Source organism: Pteronotus mesoamericanus, unplaced genomic scaffold, assembly GCF_021234165.1.
Source record: "Pteronotus mesoamericanus isolate MK-2021 breed Mesoamerican mustached bat unplaced genomic scaffold, CSHL_Meso_final contig_557, whole genome shotgun sequence".
Classification (NCBI taxonomy): Eukaryota; Metazoa; Chordata; class Mammalia; order Chiroptera; family Mormoopidae; genus Pteronotus; species Pteronotus mesoamericanus.
In genome coordinates, this window is record NW_026555200.1 from 7637758 (window position 1) to 7661957 (window position 24200).

Sequence of the window (24200 nt, forward strand, 5' to 3'; positions counted from 1 at the left end):
GAGCACGTGCAGGTGGGCTGCAGGCGGGCTGCGTGCAGCTCGCGGAGGGCAGACCTCGGGGCGTCCTGAGCCTCTGGCTGGAATCGCTGCTGAGTGTGCACGTCAGCCCTCGTCTTCATTCCCACAAACATTCTCCCGTTGGTGCTCTCTCGGCACCAACACGGCACTTCAGCTTCACCACTTACAACAGAGCACCGCACCCTCCCCGACTCTGAACAGGGTTAGGGATTCCTACTCATACTTGTGCTTCAGAACGAAGGCTGGTAAGCTCCGGCTTCGGGACGGCTTCCAGGCGTCTCTAAGGAGCGGCCTGAGCTCGCCTTCCCAGCTGAAAAGCCTCAGGTTCCTGGCTTTGCAAAGGCCCCCGGTACAAAGCAGCTGCTCCTGAACACCTTCAGCTTCCTTTTACCAGGCTTTTTTAAACAGATATTTTCTCTACCCTGAGTTTGTCACCATTTAAAATGTTGTGCTAGTTAGCAGTAATTATGGAAATGCAGCAGCCATCTCTATTTTTAAAAGGGAACCCCATTTAGCATTCTTACATCCTGAAATGTTTAAAATAGCTAGTCCAGTGATGTTTTCACTTTATTCAAACTGTTTGCGTGGATTTAAATACAGGTTCAGCAGAAACCAAAGCAAGTCAAACATTTACTTTCTATTAAACATCTAAACCAGAAGATTAAAAACCCGTTTTACATTTACAGAAAGAAGCCGTCAAATCAGCAGAGCGGCAGCCTCACCGCACTTGCTCGGAGCGGGGCTGCTGTTTAAGAGGTAATCAATTTAGGAAGACAGGGATGGATTTCTTTAAACTCTTCAAAAAAGGAAGAATACTTTTGAGCAAATCTTTTAATTATAGTATCTTCCAAAGAACCTACAAAGCCTTTATTCTTTCCAAACCTAAGGCTTTTTAAAGGCGGCTCTTGCCCCATAATTCCACATGAAATATTCAGTACAGCATAATTAAATTTTATTCCATGCTATTTTTATTGGATTTTATTGGGTTCACAGAATTAGAGGGGGCATCATCTTTAAAACAAACTTCCCAGCAACTCTGCGTTCAGAACAAATGGTTGGTTCTCCAAATTGAGCTTAAACCCAAAACCTACTTTGAATGCATATTCGAGTCCAGGACGTACTAAAAAGGCAGGCTCATTCCTACGCCACGCCCAGCCGGCAGGTATTCCACAGCCCCACGGCTCTGTTTTCTTAACTGTAACCTCTGGGCACACACCTTCCTTTCCGGCATGTGAACACTGGAGCCTGGTTCATCTTTCAATGTGAAACTAACCGGTGGGTAAAGCAAAGAGAAAGGAAAGACACAGGGAGATAAAGCCCACCCGGGGCTGAAAGAAGTGTGTAAGCTGAGTAAACATTTGGATACCTGGATCATTTGTGGGGACTGGGCTTGATGTTTTTGGTTGCAATTGTAAATTATACAACCAAAATCTTAATTTGTTTTCCAGTCAGTGCCAGTAAACTGCAAAGGAACACAAAACACCTCCCTCTCAGACAGGCGACCCAGGGGACAGGACTCCAACACTCAAGGATGGGGAGGCGTAAATCTCTCGTGACCCACAGCCAGAGTGCATGAGCCGATGGCAGCTGAGCGGCCCATCCAGGCTCACTTCTCGGGGTCAGTCCCAGGGGTATCCCCATGGGACGAGAGCCGATTATGACGGGCACTCTCCTACAATGTGCGCGTGAAGCTGACACTGACGTCTGCAAACAGGGACGCGCGCAGATCAATGGTCATCCAGCCTCTCGGTCCAACCACACGGCCCACCTGCTTTATACCTCCCTGAAAGCATCAAATCTGAAGAGGACAACCAAAACGCCACCAACAGAGCTTTTTCTCAGGAGACATCCGAACCTGCCACAAGGGAGCAGCGTGCCCACTGAGCTCGAAGCGCTGGGGAAGCCCCACGCTGTCGCCCCACTGCCGCCCCAGAATTCCCGGGGCCCGGGCCAGAGCCAGGCACACACCAGGATGCTCTGTCAGCGTAAAAACAGAGCAGAGAAGACGGTTCTTGAATGAGACTGCTAGAACCTCAAAAGATTAAAACGTACCTTAATTCTTACACTTGACTTTGGCTTTGTAGATTCATCTATGTTATTGATTTAAAAAGAAAAAACACCCACCAAACTCAGCAAACATGGTCAGTGAGACTGAACAGCCTAGGAACAGCTGCCTCTCATGGTTTCTGAAGGGATGAATGAGGTGCAGTTAGAAACAAAACAAACGTGACAACAAAATTCCATTTTTAAACCACAGGTATTAGAATTTATGTAAAAGCATCTACCCCCACCGTACTGGCCAAAACATTTGATACTCACTTCTGTTTCTGACTAGATCTAAGTGTTTAATTAAATAAGACAGTCCACTGGTCTTTCAAGAACCTGGCCCACGTATCCCTTTTTCAGACTCCACCATCTTCTCATTTAAGTGTCTCAGAGGCTCTTGTAAAAAAGATGCTGCACGCATCTCTAACGTCAAGGCCTCTGCAGCACAACACACAGCCCCGAGCTCGCCAACAGGTCGCCGCCTCCGAAGGGGCTGCGGCCACCCCAGGGCCTGTGGACATGCTGGAGGCAGGTCACCACGCCTCTCAAGGAGAAGGGCAGTGAGATTCTGTGAAATCAAGTCTAGTGATGCCATCTCATGATACTCAGTTAAGAATCTGGCTGAAACAAAATATATAAACTGGCAATCAGGTACCAGAGAATTGTTATCCACTTTAATAAGCACGAACAGGATCACGGGGGTGGAATCTGGCCAGTTTAAATGGTGGGAAGCAGTGTCTTCAAAGCCACTTGCACGTCAGGAGTGCTGGGGGAGGCCTGGGCCGGGGCGCGGCCCGCCTCCGCAGAGCGGCTCTCGTGAACTTGGGCTCTAATTCTTGCTCTGTGGCCCCAAGCAGGTCCCTCCTTGGCCTCCCTCTTACTTCATCAGGATACATGAAGGGACTAGAGGGTGCTGAAAATGCATGTGCTTCCACCTAGACTTAAACTGGGAGGCGTGAGCAGCACGAGACTGTGAACAGCCTGCCCCGCTGTCCCTCCATGGCCCGGCTCATCATCTGCATAAACAGGTCACCACTCAGGTGTTAGGATCCCGGGAAATCAAAGGTTATTCTTGTATCAAGTGAGAATGGCCATGGGCCATGGCAAAAACAGAAGGACGGCTGGAAGCAAATGCCACACCCACAGCAGACCTATGCACGGCGACCGTTTCAGCCTGAGCAAACTGCTAAGTGCCCAATTGGCACTTTAAGCCAAGTCTGATCGAAGTTCCCAGGGCTTATGTAAGAAAAGCAATGAGGGAAACTCAACGGCATCACAGTGGGGCTGGCAGAGGTGCGGTGGGGGCATGTGGAGACTCTGTGCCATCTTTGCAATGCTGTAAATATGAAACTATTCCAGAATAAAGGTTTTTTAAAAGTGACCTTTTAAACTTAAAAAGAGGGAGGAGCTTTTGAGGAAGAGAAGGAAATTAACATGAATTTAATAGCACCCTATGCCATTCAATTTGTTAAGACTCTTTCACCTATCAACTCATTCCAACCCCACCCCCGTGGTCTCTTGAGAGAGGCTGGAATCAGCAGCAGCAGCCCTGCCTCACAGGCGCGCGGTAGCTGTCCCCAGACCCCACCCTCTCAAAGCTGCATTTGGGACCCAGCTCTGGGACTGCCTGACCCCAGAGCCCAAAGTGTAACCGAGCCTGGCCAAACCACCTACGTGGGAAAGGCGGCACTGCCCACCAAATGTTTATCCACAGGGTGGGCCACCTTGAGCTGCACCCAAAGGCCATCAGCCCAGGAAGTGACATGGTTTCCCCCATGGGAAATCTTAATACATTGGTGTATACTTCCTACAGCGAGTTCACCTGAAAACTCTCTCACCCAGCTTTCCCACAGCCTACGCTGCAAGGGAAGGCTCATGGCAACTCCCAGGAGGCTGGTGAATGCCAAGGCCAGGCTGAAGGGAGTAGGAAACCGACAAGCACCGAACATGAAACATGCAGCGTTCCACACGGGCAGAAACCAACCACCACAGGCCTTTTCAACCCCACCAGAACAGAAAGCTCTCAGACGGAGCCAGGGATGAGGGGCTCCCGTCCACAAGAGCTGTCTGAAGGCTCACGGGTCAGTCCCTCTCTGCCCGATGTCCTCTGCGTGCCACCAGAGGGCACTAATTCATGGAACTGCTTTCGAAAATTTTATGTCACACATTTTAAGCTGCAGGAATGTTGAATGAAAACTAGATTTCAAATCAATGAAGTGCTAAGAATGTAATTTTGACAATGGCTTTCAGCACTGGTCATAAAGTTCTACTGAATTCTATAAAACTCAGAAGCACACACATGTGGCAGTGGGGGGGCGTGCTAAAAACATGCGCCAATCAAGTTTTCACACTTGGAAAAGAAAACTAAGAGGTACGCATTGGCTCCCACGTCTTTTGTCACTAAGATTGTCATCTAGATAAACTGCTGGGGCACCTTTTACGTGACCACCCGTAAGAGCAGCAAGAAAACATTTCAGTCTCTTCTTTGCTTTAAAAAGCTACTCTTGACTGAATTACATGTGGACATTCACCATAATAAAATTACAGTGCAGTCTATTATGCATGATTAAGCCATGATTTAATCTTTCCCACTAAAATCCTTGTAAGAATAAATGCGAGCGTTTACTAGGGTTCACGACGCCCAGTGTTGCTATTCTGAGCACATCACATGTAATACTCACAACATCCCTCTGAGAGGCTGTAAAATGCTATTTTGGTAAAAAGTTCAACCTTGCATTTCTGGAATGGAATCAAGAGTTTTTCTTTACAGTTGTATCATCCACTGATGATTTATTTGTGCACAAACTGTAAATGCAGATTTGTGAGCTCTGCCTCATTAACCACCTCTGGCAATTATTTCTTCACCTCAGAATTCACGCTTCTGATACTTTCATGGCTGGATAGGATCACGTGATCAAAACAGTTCAGCAGTAAGTTTAATGAAAAATGCATTATGCCCTGGAAGGTTTTTTTGCTTTTGTTTTGCTTCGTGATGCATAAAAATCTGGTCTTTGCTTTTCGCACTTTATTTACAAGAAAACTGAAACATATTACTGAGTTCATCAGAAATGTTGATCAGAAATACTTCTCTATGTGAAATACAATTCAAGAGCAATGAGCCTTTGTTTTTTGTTTTCCTGGTTTTAGTTGATTCTTTCAGTGTGCAATAAACCACCAAAGTTTAAACTGAAATGAAAAAATCTGATAACATACGCCATACCTGAAGTTTGTTCTTTAAACAATTCATCACAAGTTAGTGCCACAAATGACCTCATCTTGAGATAACAGGCTGCATCACAGGATACTGTCTCCTTGGTTTTGGTTTTGCTTTGCATTTAAAAAAAAAACAAAAAAATAAAAAACACCCTCCTCAAAAGTTTTCACGAACAGTATCAGTATCTGGGCCTGCCCCAAGCCAAAAGACTAAAGATGGAGCGACCGTGAAGGCAATCTGGAACGAACGTATGCAAGCTAGTCTCATCTGGAAAATTTCCTCCAATCTCTACCTTTGTGAATGCCCATTTGATCTAGAAAATATTTCGGGTTTTTTAATTGATGCCAAAATTTTTATTTTAAATGATTAAATATTAAGGAACATTAAATGTCTATTTCCTACCTCTCTGTTTTATTTCTCCATGTTTCTTTCCTAGACTCTCACTAGATGGCTTGATGCTAAAGCGGTCCAGAGGCATGACTCACGTTTCTTCTTCTAGTTCTCCTCCTCCTCCTCAGGAGGCACGGATGCCGTGCCACAGAGCGGGCCTGCAATCCCTCATCCCAAAGTCCTGCTTTGGTCTGGTGTCTCACAGGTGCCCTGCATGGGGCTGCTAAGTCATTTCAACCACAACAAAATGTTCGTATTGGCCCCCAAATCTCATGCCTTATCATTTTAATAAGTCCTAAGTAAAAGGCAAATCAAAAGGAAAATGTGCAGAGAGGATGCGTTGCTGGCGGACCCCTCCGTTCACTCACTTGACAGCCTTTATTTAGACTACACTGTGCCCGGCACTGTTCTGCGGGCTGGAGACACAAGGGTGACGAGACAGGGGCCCTGCTCTCATGGAGCTTCCATTCTCACAGGTGACAGGGGCAGCCAGCACCTAAGCATGGTCGGCGAGTGCTCTCATGAGAAGAGGAGATGGGCGAGGGGCTGGGAGTGGCCTCACGGGGTGAGGGTGGTCACGGAGGCCTGGTGACCGGGTGGCATGTGGAGAGACCTGCTCTCCCGGAGCCAGGTCAGGCCGTGGGGTCTCCTTCATGGTAACCCTGGATGAAGCAAGAGGGGGTCACTTCAAACTATTTCATTTTCAGTAACACTCGGTTCGAATTAATTTCGGGTTTTGTGTACAATTAATTCACTAACAGAATTGTCTTGAAGCCAGTACGGAACTGGCAGGACGGCCACGCTCTCCCTACGCGTTCCACCAGCTGTCACTCCAGCGTGTCAGCCCTCCCGGCTCCAGCTCTGTGGACCCTCTTCAGCTGCGCCCATGAACAAGTGTGTGGTGAGAGCCTGAAATAAATAAGTGTAAAATGGGTCAAGACCATCACTTCTATTTGTGGTTAACTGAAGACAACTTGCCCCATTTCCAGAGGCAGAAAGGGGAGAAATCTGGATAAGGACAAACTGACGTATACATTAAACAAACATATGTACATGTATATATGGACTCCCTACACATTACATACATAGATGTCCACATATCTGACTTACTTCCCTACAGTTACTCAAAATCAGATCTTTCATAATCTTCTTCTTTTGCAATCATTACAAAGTCATTACAGCATAACTTTTATTGGGTTGTAGGTTGTATCTTTATAAGGCCACAAAACTTTCTAAAGGATCAAATTAAAAATTAAAAGTTCAAAGATAGTCAAGGTTCAGATTCAATGAACACTAATTTTAGAATAATTTTTACTGACTACGCACATTCAGCCAACTACTTAAGTTTTTGTTTTGTTTTTTCCTACCACAGCATCCCGGGAGAGTCATTACGGACAATCGGCTCCCTGACTCAGATGGATGTGTCTAAGTACGTAGTGATGGAACAGAACACTGCGCTCTGAGAGGATCCTCCGCTAAGACTCTCAGTGGGAGCACAGGGCTGAGCGATGGGCGTCTGGAAGGCGATTCCATGTGAGCCGCGGCCTAGGCCAGGCTCACGGGTCGGCAGCTACAGTGTTTCAGAGGGATCCTGAGCGAGGAGCAACGCCAGCGCTCCCTACCCGCGTGGGGTCGCAGCAAGCGGCAGGAGGCTCCGAGCGCAGCCCTGGGACCCACCGAAATGCGCACTGAAAGAAAGCCTTCGAAGACCTGTTCTTTCCAGTCTGCCTCTTACTTACCTCCCTTTACTCAAGTGCTACTGGAGGGAAAAGCCATAAAGTGAGTGATTTGGGGTAAAACACTGAACGCCATGCTAATGAGTCTTTCGGGGCAAGTTGGGAGCATGTTGGGAGGGATGCTGTCTAATTGGTTTTCCCAGTTTGGGACTGATTTCAAACCTCAAAATGACAATGTAAACATCACTACCAAATTCCAGTGGATCAAGTTCAGTGAACAGAGCCATTGTACGCAGGCGTGCGTCCTGCGCTCAGAGGCCAGTCAATTTCACAAGCCCAGAAGATGGTACGGAAAAGGACACGTTGTGAAAAGAGCTGCAGGCTTCTTACAAGGGAAGTCCTCGTGACATTTATGATCTATTTCCCTAGGAGTTATTCAATTAATTAAGTAGTTAATTAAGGCACCAGAACAACAAATTGAAGGTTTCAAGGCAATCAAATGTAAATTACATTTTTTTTTACATAAAATGCGATCATCTCTGTGGAATCAGACAGCAGCTTCTGGCTTGTTTTCCATCACTCTTTGCACATTTGCTCTCTGCCACCAAAATTTTAAGACCCATATAAACAAAAACAGCATTCATTCTCTTCCCCCCAAATAGTTATTAAGTTTACCTCTTCGGCTTGAAGGCACATTATCCTTCCCTCGTTCACGTCGCTTCCCCCATTCATCCACTCCCACTCACGCCCCCAGAGCCATGCACAGGTGCTGGGCTGTGCTCTAGGAAAACAGAAATAGGTGAGGCCCAGCACCTGCCCCCAAGGCACCCCCAGTTTAGTGGATGCAAGACACCAAAAACGAGTAAGTTACAACACAACATGGCAAGGGCCCTCACGGGGATGTGGAGAGCAGCGCCCAGGACGAGAGCACACCGACAGGACGGGACAGGCTGCACAGAGGGGTGCCGGCGAGAAAGGGCGCCTGGGCTGGCCTCCCGAAAGGCTGCCTGCCAGGTGCAGCAGACCGCGGAGGGAGGGCGGGGTGGAGAAGGGGGCAGCCTGTGTGAAAGGTCAGAACTGTGGAGGGCCTGCTTCCAGGGAGGGGAGGCGGCAGGAGAGCCTGGCTTGCGGGAGCGAGGCTGGATTTGACCACGAAGGGCCTTGGGGTTTGGTATTTCTCTGCCTTCACTTACATGTACATCCAGAGATGGGGTTTCGAGTTAATGAATAATAATTAAAGAGCACTTAGCAAATGCAAGTCCAGAGGACAACACGCGGCACCACGCAGAGGGCTGGGTGCACGCGAGTTCCATGCACCATGTGGACGGGGCGGGGCGAGGGCTTGCTACTGGAGGTCCCACGTCCGTCTTGGTGAAGTCATACTGGCTATGTTGATTAAAGTTTAACTTTCAGCAGTGAATTTCTGCAGGAATAAATTACAAGCTTAAATGTTATAGTTTGGAATGCTTGAGGCAAAAAGTAAAACAAAAGCATAGCTAGTGACCCAGGCCTACATAAAAACAATGACTTCATGTCAAAACGCTCACTGTCCTGGTCTCCCAGGTACACTGACCTGCACTTTCGAACAAACTAGAATTGTGCGTGCACCAAATTCAGTTATTATGTTAACCGTGCTCTTAAAAAACTATTACTCTGGTTCTCTTACATGTTATAATTTACAAGTGACAACATAAAATAGCTCTTCTTTCGCTGGGATATATTATGATGTCATAAAGATTTATGTGGGGGGAGTGACTTTATAAGCTAAACACCATTCCATGGGGAGAAAAACCTCAAAACAAACTGCAATAAAGCCATTAATGTTCTTCTAATGCCTTGCTTAATTTCCAGTTCTTAGTATTCGCACTCTTCCCCATCAGATGAAAACACTTTAATTAGAATAGAGAGTTGAAGAAAACGTATGTTTGAGTGAGCTTTCATTATTCCTCAGTTGTGTTTGCTGAGCTTCCTTTCACGTGGACACAATGGTGCGGGAGGACGTCCTGGCTTCGAATGCACAGCGGTGACCAGGCGGATTCCCCGTGAGCTCTTAGGGGGTGACTCCAGCCTGCACGCCGATGACACAGGTCTCCCATCCTCGTGACGCTGGCTCATTTAAAATAAACAAGTAGTCACTCCTTCAACACAGAAGGCATCCGAGAACATAAGGCTCGTAAACACATACTCCAAACAGGCTCCTCCTAGGCACACAGGGACTGGTAGGGTTTTCAGCAATTTTTTGGTCAATCTTAATATGGCAGGAAACAAACTAAAGGGGATCTAATGCCACTTAAACCTGACAGAGGTACAGATGGGAGAATCTGTCTACCCTCTCCCAGGGCCCTCAGCCGAACGGGAGGTCGGCAGCCTGTGTGCTGCTGAGGCGGCCCTGCTTACCCTTCAAGCGCCTACTCTTCCTGGACTAGAGGGGAAAAAACAGCTTTCTGGCCTCATCATCAATTTTGATTAACCTTTAAAGACATAATGTGGATCAAAATAGATTCATTTTCCCTGCACGGTGAAGGCTGATCACACCTGCCTCTCAAAGCCCTGGTGGGGGCGGGGTGGGGGCGGGGAGGGGGCAGCTGGCCCGGGCCTGCGTGCCCAGGGATGGCCTCCGAGCCAGGCAGGGGCTCCGGCCGGGACGGACACGGGGCTGCTGAGCCACATGCGGCTGGCAGGCTTTGAGGGTTATGCCAAGATAAAGATAGGAATCTAAAGACACAACAAAATGTGGATGATAATCTAAAGGATATTTTTCCTGGGGGAAGAGATAACAGTTGTAATGAGTTCCTCGCACTGAGTTCATGTTTCATTAGTGATTCAATGAAAGGTCCCATGGATAAAAGTGAAAACCCGAATGAAATGTTGCCATTTTGGGAAAAGCCTGTCAAAACTATAGCCTGTGCCCTGAAATTTTACTTTGACTCAGAAATCCTGCCTGAAACCCATGATTCCACGGTGCCCCTTGAAATGAGGCAAGAAGCTCACAGATGCTTTGAGAAGCAGGGATGGGGTCGGGTCAGCAAGTACTTTTGGTGGGTAGAGGTCGCAGCAGCGTGCCTCCTGCCTCTCGACCCCTGCTCCTCTCACCGGGGGTCGTGGTGGTTTCAGACCCACATGCACAATCTTCATAAACCTTGGCCTCTCTGTTCCCTGGCCCTCTACCCTCTCATAACCTTGGGCTCACCTCCACCCCAGAACCTACATTGTCCACTATGGTAGCCACAAGCCACGTGGCCAGTAGCAACTGAAATGTGTCTAGTCTGAATTAAGATGTGCTGGAAGTGCAAAACCCGTATCCAAATTCAAAGACTTCGTAGAAAATAAATGTGCAATACTCGTATCTCAGTAATTTTATATTGAGACATGTTCACAAAACATTTTAGATATACGAGGCTACAGAAAACGTTACTGAAGTTAAAACCTCATTTGTTTCTGCATACTTCCTGAAAACAGGCCACCAGAACATTAACAACGACCCACGCGGCCCGTGCCGCGTCTCCACCGGACAGCACGGCCTCAGGCCGCGGCGCTCACCAGAGACGCTCCCTCCGTCCGGCCAAGCACGAGCGCCCCACTCTGCCCTCCGCAAGGCCCGGCCCGGCTCCTGGAATCCACAGGCCCCCAGCCTCCTGCCGCCCCTCACGCCCCTCACGCCCCTCCGGTGTCACTTCTGCCCCGGCCAGCTTGGGGGCGTGGTCCATCATCACCTCGGGCGCTCAGCCCCCACCCCCACCCCCGCTCCCCGCAGGACTCCCTGGCCAAGTCCCAATCCCCCGTCCAATCCCACTCTGCCTCTCCCAGAAAACAGAACTCCTTGAAAGCACCAGCTCCCCTTCCTATGCTTCCACGTGCACGTGAACCAGCCAGAACCGGGCCTTTGTCCTCCCCACAGCACTCAAAGGACTGCTGTGCTGCCAGACCCGCGGTCAGTTCTCAGTCTGACTCTTACGGACCTTCAGCAGCACCTACACCCACTGCGCGCGCTCTCCTCCTCGGGCGGTCCCTTCTCACTCTCCTTTATTCCTTCTCCTCCTGCCTCTTCCCTCTGGGCCCCCTTGACCTTCTCTATCCAAACATACCCTCTGAAAGATTCCATCTACCTGAGACCCTGAAGAGCGTTCCACACGCTGGAAACACTGAACAGTCTGGCTCGGGCCAGGCCCCTCTCAGTCACAGCCTCACGTCGTGTGACTGCCTTTCCAAAAACTGCACGCGGAGTCTTAGAGCGACACCTCCATGATACGACCGTGGCCTCACCTGCCCCCTTCCTCCCCGAGCTGCTGCTGCGCCTCCCTCGTCTTCCCGGTCTCAGTCAAGGCAGCTCGTGTTCCTCCGGTCGCTCAGCCGCTCAGCGCAAAGCCGCCGCCCCCGCCCCAACACCTCGCGCCTGCAGGCGGCCTGCCGAGGCGCCTCCAGCAGCTGACCGCTGCCTTGCACCCGCTCCAAGCGCCATCGGCCCTTGCTACAGGGGTCTCCTCGCTGGTCTCCCTGCTTCCATCCCCACCCCCCTGGAGCAGGGATCGGCAAGGTTTCTCTTGAAGGGCCAGAGAGGGAATAACTTTAGCTCTGTGGGCCAGATGGTCTGTCATACCTACTCAGAGCCTGGCTGCTGCAGCTCAGAAACAGCCTCAGACAATACGTGAATGAAGGAGCGTGGCTCCGTTCCAACTAACCTGGAACTCAAGTCGATGGTGACTTTTGAATTTCATATCATTTTCATGTGCCACGAAATATTATTATTCACCGTATTTTTTTCCCAACCATGGGAAAATGTAGAAAGCATTTTAGTTGCTGGCTTCACAAAAGCAGACGACAGGCTGAATTTGGCCCTTGGGCCGCCGTGCGGCGACCCTGCACTAGACTATTGTCCGCGCTCCATTCAAAGCGGTCCTTTCACTCATGTCTCGTTCCTGCTCAAAGTTCTCAAAGGCCTCCCTTCTCATTCAGTAAAATCAAAGACCTTCGTGTGGCCGAGAGGGCCGCTGGGATACCGCTCCTGGCTGCACCGTCCCCTCCTCTCCAGCACACGCACTCAAAGCAGCCGCGCTGGCCCCTCACTGGTCTCCTCGGTCCTCTGTGCCACTGCCAAACCCACCTCCGCCTTAGGGCCGTGGCCTTGCTGTCCCCTTTCCTGGGACTACTCTTATTCAGATTCCTACAGGGTGTCACGTCCTTCAGATCACCCTGCGGAGACTCCTGCTCAAGTCACAACGTCTTAGTGCCCACGCTCATCAAACAATTTAAACAGTTAAATCCCTTTAGGTGGTTTCATCGGTCTATGTCATACTTGTTATCATCTGACATTTATTTCTTTGTTTATTTAGAAACACACAGACGAGGCCATTTTCTAACAGAAACAGAACGGCACAGTGTTCAGGAGCGCACCAGCCAGAGGTGGGCGGCCTGGGCGGCCTGCCGCCAGCGCCGCTCGTCAGCTGCGACACCCGGGCAAGGTGCACGTGCCCTCCTGTGCCCCAGCTCCCCACCTGCGCAGCGGGGAGTCACAGCCCCTGCTTCCTCGGAGTGCAGTGCGGAGGGAGGGAGTTAGCAGATGTAAATGGCACATGTAATCACTCCATTAGTATTTACTTTTTGGTTTTTTTATCACCTGCCCCTCCCCAACCCAGAAAATGAGCTCTTGGAAGGGAATGGTCTTGTTGGGTTTTTTTTTTTTTACTGCTTTATTCCTAGTACCCAGGACACTGCCTGGTGCTAGGCATTCAGCAAACATTTATTGCACAAATGAATTTGGTCACTTTGCAGGTGGGGAGAACACCCCCTCATCCCCGCCTCATCGTCACACAGGTACCAAGGAAGTAACGCTTTTGCAAAACCCACCACAGAAGAGGAAACAGACCCCTCCTAGCCCAGGCAGCCCGTCTGCTGGCGAAGCTCTGTTTACTGCCCGACGGGTGGCAGAATGGCCGACTGTGCCCCCTCACGAGAGACCTCCCACACCTGGAGCTGTGCTGTGTGCTCAAAGCTGTGTGTGTTCAGGTCTCTCTAATCAAAGCAAGGAAGGCACAGATTTCATAGTCCGGGGGGGGGGGGGGGGGGTTCAAGTGCCTCCCGTCAAATGCCAACTTAATCTCTTGTAGCCCAGCTCAGTATAGATCTCACACTCTATCCTGGGCACAGCACAGCGGGCTATTTACTCCAAGCAGCTGCACTGAACTGACCTCTGAAAACAAACACCACCTCACCAAATCAAAGAAGTCTTCCCCAAGCAGAAGTCGGTAAGAACACCCCTGTCCACCTGTCCTCCCCGCGCGCCCTCAGCCAGCCGCCGCCCCTGTGAACTCGGCGCTTCTGCTGGGAAGACAGAGCTCTGACTCACAGTGGCATTGAGAGGAGTTACAGCTCTTCCAGGTTCTACCATTTTTGTGGCAAGGTCTGTAACGGGAAGATACTCATTCACATCCCTGTGTGGCACAGGCCCTTCTTGACATAATAGCCTTCTTTTCAAAGAAATGGAGAAGATACGGTCCCCCAGAGTTAAGCATAGTAGAAACGACTCTCCTAACCCTCTAAACTGAGATGTCTCCCAATGACACAGAAAACAAGCCTCTTCGGCACTGGCTCCACCCAGCAGAAACTGAATGAGTGAGGCGTAGGTGGCAAAAGCACGTACTGCCAACTAGTACGCACTTCAGCTGCGTAACTGCCTCCCTGGCCTGAACGCCAGCAAACCGTGAGCACGGCTAAGCAGGCAATGACGAAGGGTAGGAACCTGGGGGTTAAGGAGTCCCAAGAGGTCACAGTGAACTGGCATGGACCCCACCAAGAGGTGCCACTGCCAACCGTCCCCACAGCGAGGCACCAGGACAAACGGCTGTGGCTCACCAGAGCAAAGGTATAAAAGGTGACGTGTTTTTTTCTCTTATCCCCCGTGGTGGCGGTTTTTTCAATTCTGCACTTGGTGGGTCATTAAGGTCACGGTGACACAGACAGCACAGAGGACCTGCATGAGCCGGGCGGGCACATGTCCCCTCTCAACACCGCACCGCTGTAAGGTGGCAAGACCTGAGAACTCAGGCTGGCGCTCTAACTGAACACTGCATTTAGCTGCTGATCCTAAATAACACTTTGTCAGCTTTTGTGATCTAGCAAAACCACATGCCTTGTGATATACCAGCTGGGCTATGGCAATGCCCTTGACTTGAGACTTAAAAGCTTTGGTTGGGACATAACTTTGATGTATTGTATTTCCATTTCAAACTGCAATGATTATCCCTGGATTTGGCACCACACAGAGTGCTCCCCAAGTTAGGTTTCGGCCAGTTGATGGAGCACCTCTCCGCTCGGGGCCCCCCCCCTTGGGAGCACCTCCATAAGTGCCACTTACTCTCGACTTTGCTGGTTTGCGAGATGGAAAAGCTGTGGCTGTTTGTGGTTTACAGGATGTGGGGATAAGAACCATCTGCCTGGTCTGGTGTCTCTTTAATTAAAACTTTAATTACAGATATATCTCTGCACAGATATGTGCGGTCTATCAGCTCCTGTTCTTAATTACCTGTGCTAACGAGAATGGAAGGCGGAGGAGTGTTTGCTGCGTGTCTACTCTGTGCGAGCAGCAGCACAGGGGAAGGAGGGCAGGGCGGGCAGCCTCGGCCAGAGCCCCGACCTTCCGCGGCAGACCTCCCGTGTGAACGGCGACCGCAAAACAAGGGGAGGCCCGGCTTTCTCTTTGGGGAACTGAAGGACTAAAAGGGGTAACATCCTCGGAGGGATCAGCGCAGGCGAGCGAGAAAGGGCTAGATGACTGAAGCGTGAACGTCACATGAGGGGCAGGCTCCTGTGCTGATTGACCACCGTGTGACCTATTTCTGAACCCACCTGAAGATGAGTGTGGGCCCTGGCCAGTGTGGCTTGGTCGGTTTGAGCAGTGTCACGTGACTGAAAGGCTGCGGGTTCAATGCCCAGTCAGGACACGTACAGGAGACAATCAGTTGATGCTTTTCTCTTACATCAACGTTTCTCTCTCCCCCTTCATCTCTCCCTTCTCCTCTCACTAAAAGCAATGAAAATAATGTCCTCAGGTGAGGATTTAAAAGAAAAAGATGGTGTGGAAGTCTGAGGCATGGGGCACAGTGGCATGAGGACACCAGCACCAGTTCCTGGGGGCCCAGTGGGCAACGATCCTGCGGCCACTGCCTCCTTCCACTTTCTGGCCAGGGTAGGGTTTCACTCAGTAGGACAGAAATACCCCTGCACCCTCTCCCACGCGGTCGATCTCGGTCTCTGCGCTGCCCCAGCAGGGTTAGGGGCCCTCAGAGCCGACTCGCAGGTGCCCGCTCAGCACAGGGCCTGCCTGCCCGGCAGGGCCGCACAGTTGGCGGCCGCCCTGGGGGAGACGCTCTGCTCGCCCCGGCTCACCCTCGCCCTAGGTAACTTGTTCATGTGAGAGGGGGCAGGAGAGGGACGGTGACTCTGACCACTGCTCCATCCCTCTCGAGGCATGCAGGGTGTCACAGCCCGCGCTCTGCTCCCCCCAGGTTATGGGGCGAGGGGGCGGCGGCGCCCGAGCAGCCTCAAGGACGGGCTCCCCATCACCAAGTCGAGGGCCCCAGCCCACAACCTCGGTCTGCCCAGCTCTGAAGGCCTGAGACAGGTGCCTCCAAAATGGTCCAGTCCGGCCCACTGCCCGGCCCTCTGTCCTACGCAGGGACTGACGCCTGGCGTTCCTCAAACTCTCTAGCTTGGTCATGCTGAATGACCTCAATTTTCAAGATGAGCCACCCGCATTAGCCACAAACACATCTGACCATTTTTAGGCTCATGAGGGGGAAGAACCTACTCCTTTGAAAGGCAGGTTCTACGACAAACCAAGAGCTGTCCATTTGAACACCTCCTATGTGCTAGGCCCCTGGGAAGGCTCGCTTTCCTGTCTGATGACAGATACACCCAGAAGCCTCTGCTAAATAGGAGGATAAACAGAGAAATTGAGAAAGGAGAGGAGGTGGCAGTGGGGGGGTGGGGGGGGAGGAGAGGAACAAAAAAGCAGCTGCATTAATGAGGGGCGGGAAAAAGAGAGGTGCACGTGCAAAGCGGGGAGACGTGTGCTCCTCGAACTTCCCTTGGCCCTGGGCTCGTTTCTGGCCCAAAAAATTTTGTGTGGGTCAAACACCCACTCACAGGAGACTATTTCCCACAGGGCAGATGGCTGGGCTTTCCCCACAGAGTGGGCACACGTATAGGTGGCTGAACTACTAAACTAGCCCACAAAGGCCCATTTTAGGGTACAATGTAAGCTACCTATAATAGACTTAGTAGTGCTGGCCCAGGTTCTGGAAACACAGGTCTACAGGCGCACAAATTATTTACTTTTTCTCTTGTTTATAATGGACACTTCCTGGATTTCTGTACCTATCGGCTAGCCAGTGGTTCTCTGCTGAGCAGCCGAACAGAGTCTGGGATGGGGCCAGTGCTCCATATTTTAGGGCTCTGCAAGCCTTAAAGCCTGTAAGCCTTTAAGGCTTTTGCAAGACCCGCTGTGCAGCCATGACTGAGAAGACCCTCCAAGTGCCACACGAATGACAGGGCCTTCCTGGAGGTGGTGGCGGTGGCAGGTCACTGGAGGCCTCACTGGGTCAGGCTGCTGGCAGCTGCGGGACGGCAGGGAGTACAGCCGAGGCCCCCGCAACCAGATGGCAGAGCCATTTCTTGTCGGGGGTGCAGCAGCTTTTTCCAGGAAGCGGCAGGCGCCAGGGCAAGGGCAGCGCTGGACCTGGGGCCCAGGTATGCGCCTGACGAGGGGTGTGCCCTGGAGAGCTGACTGGACCGACCTGAATGTCAGTGTTCTCGGGGGCGGGGGACACACACCTACCGCCCAGGGACTCTCATACCTAAAACGTGTGGAAGCGCTGGGAAGGACAGGGGACAGCCATGACCTCCTTCCCGCTTATCTCGTAAGAGGAAGCGCTGAGGCCTCTGGGTAATCAGTTCAACACGTTGACTCCCTGAAAGCTAGTTGGCTTACTGAGCCCAAAAGGGACCGAGTAAGTGCTGATTCTGGGTCTTTCCCACAAGTCTCTTTTCTTGTGTCTCCATAGCCAAAACAGGCAAAACAAAAGTGTCTATCAGCAAGGGGTTAAGTAGCTCTTAATCACCTAAACTTTTCTCCTCAAAAGGTGAGGAGCCCAGATTTAACTCCAGGCACCAGCACTGGCCCCAGCTCCTCTCTCTAGAAGCACACAGGGGTCTCCCAGCCACAAAGACTATGGGGAAAGCCTTTCAAGTGTAACTTTGTATAAGGTAGCACGTCCCCCACCAGGACCCCACCTCACTGAGCGCCCCCCAGGCTGGGCTTCTGCTGGTGAGCAGGGCCTGGCTGGGCCCCCGACGCACAGCCACGCTGCAGGCCGGCCCTGCTCTGAGCACCTAACACACAGCAAGGCTCTTGAAGTGAGTACTACTCTTGTCATCCCCATTTTAAAGAGGAGGAAGCTGAGGCACAGAGAGATTAGGGAATCTGTCTGAGTCAGACCTCTGCAAGGGGCTGAGGTGGGATTCGACCCAAAGCAGCCTGGCCCCAAGCCCACACTCCGGCCTTTCCCCACAGGGCTCACTACCCCGCCTCTCAGCATGGCGACTGCACCTGCCATCGACACGGCCACAGGATGCGGTTTAAGCTCAAAAGCACCTCTTCTGGGTCCCCAGTGTCTCCGTCATCAGCGTTCCATCTATCCTGCCCACAACCCTAGAAAGCAAGGAGGAGACACACAGTATCCACACTTCTCACAGGGTACGGCTGAAGTAGAACCAATGGAATGGCTCACAAATCCTACAGAGTAAGCCAAACAGCTAATGCACTGTTTTTAATACCAACATGAAAGTCTTTTGAAGTCTTTCAATTTGGGTTCTTTAGTTTTATGTGACTAAAACTAAGACACCTAAAAAGATACCAGTGGCTGTCCGGAGACCCTGCCAGTCATAAGCAGGTTTCCTGGTCCTTGGGCTAGGGCTTCCTCATTGAGTCATGGTTACAAAAACTACATCCGTGAGGCCGAAACCTACCAGAATTCCTGAACACTAACCAAATAATCAATGATCGCCAAAAAAAAGTAACACATTCATAGACATGTAGTAACATGTCTTAGAAAAACGAGATTATCTTAAAATGTATTAAGCAGAAAACGTTAAAGAAAATCTAATTGACCTAAATGCAAAATAAAGCATCGCAGTTTGTTTGTTTTTTAAGCTTCCCTTCCGCACCTACTGTGTCTTCAGCTCCTACTGGACCTCTGAATAAAGTACTGGACTCTCTCTAGATGCCACAGGGGCCCACAGGGGAGAGATGTAAGAGGCCCTATCCTTGTCGACAGGGAGCTGTAACTCTCTGGGGACCATCAGACAGCGCATCGTCAGGCTCTGGTGAGTCTGGGGCAGCCTCAGCAGGAGGCGAGGGGCACGCCGCCACACTCAGCCCTTTCAGCCCCCCGAGCCTCTGTTCAGTCAGCCCCGAGCTGTGTGGCGCTCAGGGGGATGGGGGAAAGGACAGTGGCATCACAGGCACGCATAAAAGATGGGATGGGGAAAACATTCCTAACGCAGCGCTGAAAGCCTTTTCATTAAAAATCACCTTAAAATGCAAGGTCTGATAAATTAGTTGCTCCCAACTATTGGAACATTCACTCCATGTACTTCCTGGCTTTATGACCATAGGATGTTTTACCTATTTGCACTTCTCAGCTCTGATACTTTGCGATTCTGTGAAAAGACACCCAATAGGCCAAAGGCAGTTTTCCAGCTCTGTAAGTAGTACAGACAAAAACAAGCTGGTAAGCTTGAAGAAGAGTTTGTGAGCATTCCAATCGCCAGCGAACAGCTCACTACAACTAATTTTAATCTGTGGCTCTAATGAATGACATAAACTTTTATAGGTATCAACAAAGCTCAGAAAGGACTTACATCCATTTCAGTGCTCATTTAGCAGCTTCAGCTGTGTGCAATTAAAGCATCAGCATTAAATGTTAGACAATAAAATAATGAAACACTTAAAAAATAATCTGTGCTTTAGTAGGCCAGGCTTAGAGATCACACGTGATTTTTTTTTTTTTTTAAAGAACATGATTTCTTGGGAATATCCTTCCAGTTCAAAGAATAAACTCAAGTCTGACTTTAGTTTTACGTTTTGGGTTGTGTGCTTTGGAATAAGAATTTTCTAAAAAGAAGACTACAATAAAAAACACATCGTCTGAAAAACAGTCCTAAAACAGCATATGGCATCGGGAAGCCTGGCCCCCGGACCGTCACGGCCAACCAGGCTTCAGCAGGGACAACAGGACATTTTTGATCATATCAGTAAAATGTTGCTTATTCTTAACTTATGCCTCAAATAAAGAAAGAAAATATTAAAGGAGAAAGATGAATTTTAGAAATGAGACAATTTTTTTATCTTCTAGCCCATAACCATACATGAAATTAAAGGGCTAAACTTTTTCTCCCAACAATACTCGAGAATACAAAATGTAATCTAAGACTGTAGAATGTGGCAGCAAAGAGGAATAAATTCAAGTTGCCACTATTTCTGAAAGAAACAGGAGTTAATCTGCAAAGCGGGAGGTGTGCGGCAATGATGAGGGTGTGTGTACGGGAGGGAAGGGGCTGCGGTGCCTGGCGTGTGTGGGGGTGGGGGGGGAGCAGGGAGGAAAGAAGGAAGGAAGGAAGGGGGTGAGAGGGAGGGGGATCTGTGTGAACCACAAGTTAATTTAGCTACTGCAAAATATGAATAGAAACATATACTGTATGGGGAAATGTACTCATTAAACTAAAATTTTAAAAGGATGAAAACACAGATTACATTTTATTTTAAAAACTGAAATGAATTTTAATACAGAAAATGAAGACAGCATTTTGCAAATTTATCGCTCAAAGGGATATCTCTATTTGAGGAAATCAGCACGTTACACTTTGAGAGATGAAATGTTACAGCTTGCACACCAAAATTAAAAAATGAAATTAAATTAAAAAATGAAATGGTTACCAAGGTAATGCAGGTCAGGGGATCAAAGGTGAAGGGTCACACATTATTAAAAAGAAATCCAAAAGGGCGGCTGCATCATGATCTCTGCAAAACAAAGGAGCTCCAGTAAGTAAAACTTATATCTCTGAGAAATTAAAATGCAGTTCTTGAAAAGAAGACTCCCTGGTAATTGAACACAGTCATTCCTGATTTCATGTAGTGCCATTTTATTTAGGTACCAAACCAAATTTTAATTACCTGTTACCAATAAAATTATTGTACAAAATTAACCATTCAATCATATTAAAATTGAAAATAACCCCAATTATAAATGACTGAGAAGTGCTGACACTTCTTCTGGACCCCACACCCTGTTTTCTGGAAGTGACAGTGTTTGACAAGTTGCCAACATATCAGAAATCTAATTTGGTCACAGCGTGGTGAGTTTTTTTTTTTTTCCCCTCTCCTCAAGGAATGAGTTCCAAAATTGAGTTTTGCAAATTTGTTTCATTTGAAGTAGCTGCATAAAATTTCCATTATTGGAACATTTAGTATAACAATGTTCTAGAAGACAGCAATAAAGTGATACATGATAAAATAAACTGTGTAACTATATCTATTAAGATCTGTTCTTACATCAACTCTCACCGCACAGGGGGAAAAAGACATTTTAAGCAAAATCACTTGCTAGTTTTACTGGAATTACATGGAACTAATAGAAACTCGACACCAGAACTATCTTACAAAGGAAAAGAAGTATCTGACAGGTTAGGCTTCAATTTCTTCAACAAATGTTATTACTTACTTATCCTCCCCATTAACAAACTAAAAAAGATTATGTTTTAAAAAGAATACAAAGAACTAAGATATTGCTTTGCAACATACGGCAACCACGCACGTCATGCCAAACACAACTGTGCAGCAACAGCGAGCATAATCAAGTGACACGGACTTCCACGTCCGCTTTGTTAGCAACTATGACGACATAACTTTAGTCTCCTCTCTGCAGCTCAGCCGGGCAGGCAGCCTTCCCTGAGCCCTGGCCAAGGCAGCAGGCCTCGCAGAGGCGCAGGTCAGGCTCCACCCCTCCTTCCAGCCTCCTAGCTTAGTTCCATCCCACACCACCTATCGAATTCCAGAAATACTTACAGATTTCAATACTGACGACTGCCCAGAATGATTTTATTAAAAGGAACAGTGTATCCTTTCTGGTGGCTTAGAGCAATCAATAAATCCAGGCAGACCTCGTTCCACTGCGCTTCTCTTTATTGGGTTTCAGATGTTGCCTTATTATTATTTTTTTTTTAACAAAGGCCCTCCACCAGCAAAAAGATTACATTATGACTCACTTTATTGAGATACCAGACCCCAATCTGCAATATCTCCAAGATGTTGCCTATCAACAAACTCCATAAACGTCAGGTTTCTGTTTCCCCTGATTAGGTTTTGTTAAAAATAACTTGCAGAGTTTCCTGCACTAGATACAAGTGTGCTGGTGCCTTGAGGCCTTGTTTCTAAAAACATGACTTTTTTTTTAAGTTCCACAGCTACTGAAAAGTAAACCAGCATTTCATTTCTCCGGAATGCTCATCTCCCATAAAGCCTGTCACATATGTATTTGTTGCTGGGAGGCATGCAAGCAATTCTGCACGCTATAGAAGGAATCAATACCCCATCAAAACGATGCGTGCGTTGTTTTAGTAGCGTTGTTATTCAGAGCACTTCAGCATCTTTGTAAGAAAAGGCAAGAAGCCAGCAGTGTAACATTAGTCAAGTTTTGCTTTACTAAAAAATTTCCTATTAAAAATGAGAAAAAGTCTATGTATTCAGATCAAGTATCTCTATGTACCCCTTTATTACCACCACACATGTATTTATTAAGTAATTTCTTCTTGAAGACAAGAGTTGAGAGTACTCGTAGAAGCTTTTCAAAAGTCCTCTAAATCATTTCTAAAATTCACCAGCTCACAAAAGTATGTCAGCTCAAATTTTAGGTGATTTAAAAACGTCTGTGAAGGATTTTAGCCAGTGTTTTCCAAATGAGTTGACTCTTTGGGGTGGAGGAAGTAAAGGCTTCCAGGGCCTAGTGCGTCCCCAACATCAAGGATCCTGGGCAGGTCGTCAGTCAAGAGAGGCCTGGAGGCACGCACCCCTGGGAGCACCTGACTTCGCTGGGACCGGGAGCCGCGGCCGGGACTCCTGACTGAGGAAGGTGTCTGGAGTGCACACACATTTCCCACAGACACAGCCTGACAACTGCCTCCTCCACCCCAAATCTGTTCAAGGGCATTTCTGCTCCAAACTCCAGAAGCTGTGGGGCCTGGGGGGCTCTGTATTTTTTCCCAAAGGACTTGGACACAAAACATTCTCCTGGGCCCCAGCCAGAGTGTCCCGTGGATCAAAATGGCCCATCTTCCTCCCTCCAGAGCCCCTTTTCTTCATTAAGGCCATGCGTGGGCTACAGATGGACTGACATGGTGACTATGTGCAAGCAAAGGCTACGGGAGTTTCCTGAACCCGAGCCAAATCCCTACCTGACAGAACCGACATTTTTACAGGAAGGGAAAGGGAAGATCAGTCTATTGCAAGAGTGTCCCTTCCCAAAATGACGGCCAGCAACCGAATTAAACAGGAAATGCTCAAGATCCCACTAAGCCCCCAACACTTCATGGGCATAACCAGCATACGCACTCGCCACTCAGCGTCTGACACTGGCAAACTGTGCTACCACGCCAGGGTCACTGAAGGCAGAAACACACCTAGTGTCACTTTCCCAAGACCGTCAAGTCATCAGAGTTCTAGCCAAAAGTCAGAAACTACTTTTCCAAGGAAATTCTCACCCCTATGAAACTCTCCATGTCTGCACAACTTTTTACACAAATATGGTTCCCAACAAACTCCATTTGTACTCTGTGTTCAATCGTTTTCGGTGCCAAGGACCAGCCAGCACTTAAAAGCACAGAGAACTGGTTCATTTCCCAACTAAACAGACACAGAACAAAGAACACCATTTCTAATAAGATTCAATCATGGCAGAAGGGCTGCCATTTTCACACCACAAGCATGTTAGTTTCAAAACAAAACTCACGGAAGAACAAGAAAGGAATGAATGTAAAGAGCCAAGGAAATTCAGAGAGCCAGAGAAGCTGGAAGGCAGTGGAGAAACCCATTACAATTGCCCTATATGTTTTCCTAATTCTTCACAGAATGGCTATTAACTCCACAATACAATGCTTTCTGCAGCAGAAACTAACTTCAGTGAATATATTCAGAGATTAAAACGAGGAATGTCCAGGCGAAAGCTTATTATAGGCGTGGATGGAAAAAGGAGCCACATACTAAACCAGACAAGCTCAGGGCCTGCATGGTGGCCTCACAAACTCAGAGCCCTAAAGTGATCACACGGGGTGGCCTGAAATGAGAACTTCCTACTCGAAGCCATGGCAACCTGGCTCAGGGCACACGCACCCAGCAACCAGTGAGCGCATAAGTAAGTGGGACAGCCCGTCAGTGTTCTCCCCACCATCCCTCTTTCCTCTCTCTCTACAAATCAATAAATGAATTTAAAAAAAAAACAACTTCCTAACTAAAGTCAGAGCAGGTAGTCATGTCCTGGGCCAGGACCTTCCTCGACAAAGGCCAATCTTTACCTTAATGAACCTGTCCATTGTCTTTCTGCATCTATGGTAACACGCCTTCAGAACGTCAAGGGAACTTCTTTTCTTCCAGACCCCTGGAAAGCCTCATCGTGTTGATGTTAACTGTTAACTATCCCATACCCACCAATGTAAAAGCACCGTATTTTGCCATGTATAATGCTCACCCATGTTTTTGTGCGCAGTATACACGGGATTATTATGCCCATTATTATACCCATGATATGACT

At 48.7% G+C, this 24200-nt stretch overlaps 1 protein-coding gene across 1 annotated transcript in view; it reads right to left on the reverse strand.

Moving 5' to 3' along the window:
* Positions 1 to 24200, reverse strand: part of CAMTA1 (calmodulin binding transcription activator 1) — a 723509-nt gene that overhangs the window by 652408 nt on the left and 46901 nt on the right. The window contains exon 3 of the mRNA XM_054579829.1: positions 20336 to 20419. The gene's annotated coding sequence lies outside the window, so the exon portion shown is untranslated. The remainder of the gene's footprint in view (positions 1 to 20335; positions 20420 to 24200) is intronic.